This window comes from Mustelus asterias, chromosome 8 (genome assembly GCF_964213995.1).
Source record: "Mustelus asterias chromosome 8, sMusAst1.hap1.1, whole genome shotgun sequence".
NCBI classification, from domain to species: Eukaryota; Metazoa; Chordata; class Chondrichthyes; order Carcharhiniformes; family Triakidae; genus Mustelus; species Mustelus asterias.
This window is the reverse complement of record NC_135808.1, coordinates 18832178-18833447: the sequence shown is the minus strand read 5'-3', so window position 1 is coordinate 18833447 and position 1270 is coordinate 18832178. Positions and strand designations below refer to the sequence as shown.

Genomic DNA, 1270 nt, shown 5'->3' with positions numbered 1-1270 from the left:
TCTCTCCCCAAGTTCCATAACTCCCTCCTCATTCTCATGGGTGAAGATAGATGTGAAATATTCATCAAGTTGATCTTTCCCTACACCCTAGCTATGACTGTAACACTGCACTCTCTTCTTTCCTTCCCTATGTGTGGTATTTGTTTGTCTGTTTGTGAAAGAAACAATACTTTTGATTGTATACTAATCACAGAATCATAGAATCCTGCAATGCAGAAGGAGGTCATTTGGCCCATCGAGTCTGCACGGACCACAATCCCACCCAGCCCCTATCCCCGTGCATTTACCCTCGCTAGTCCCCCTGTCACAAAGGGGCAATTTAGCATGGCCGATCCACCGAACCTGCACATCTTTGGTATGTGGGAGGAAACTGGAGCCCCTGGAGGAAACCCACACAGACAGACACGGGGAGAATGTGCAAACTCCACACAGATAGTGACCCAAGTCGGGTTTCAAACCCGGGACTCTGGTGCTGTGGGTCACAGCAGTGCAAACCACTGTGCCACTGAGCCACATGTGAGAATATGAAGGTGACAAGAATAAATCAAATTGAATGAAAAATGCCAGAGTGCAGAAGACAGATTTTTGAAGTCGTTGAATATGAACATGAAAGCAAACGACTGCAGGTTTGAAGGATGTTGCGAAGGAAGGAAAGAGACGCTGCAGCTACTGAACGAAGCAGCGCCCCGTTGAGCAACAAGAGAAAAGCCAGCTTCTATCTTTGATGATGAAATGAGGGGAGAGCGCGAACGCAGTCCCCCACTACCACAAATTTTGCAGTCGAGTATCCCGCATTTGAGGACATCGCAGGTGTCAGCACACCCGAAGTGCAATGGGCTAGCCTCGTCCTGGGCCAAGCAACTTTATTTAAATTTCAAAAATGCACTTTATTCGTAACAAAAGACTCTGAAATAAGCCATTGCAAAATGACATATCCAATAATTACGAACAGTGCAAAAAAGGCCAGTCATTTTTATCATACTTTGCGATGCTCAGTTACAAGACATTACATTCATTACATTTCAATTCTTTAAACTATATACATTCATCAGATTTCACTGTGTGCTGTTGTTTTTTTCAGGTTACCACACAGTAACGCAGGCCGAGGGTGTTCTACAGTTACCGGGCCCTTGGTCTGCCTCGGTTGAAAGGCTTCAACCGGTGGCCTTTCCCCATTGTGCCTTTGCGGCGGCTGCCCCAAGCTTGAGCGCGTCCCTGAGCACTTAGTCCTGGACCTTGGAATGTGCCAGTCGGCAACATTTGGTCGAGG

The 1270-nt window shown here is 46.8% G+C and overlaps 1 pseudogene; it reads right to left on the bottom strand.

Annotated features, from left to right (window-relative positions):
• Positions 1–734: 734 nt before the first annotated feature.
• LOC144498001 (U1 spliceosomal RNA) lies at positions 735–865 on the bottom strand (annotated as a pseudogene).
• Positions 866–1270: the final 405 nt, after the last annotated feature.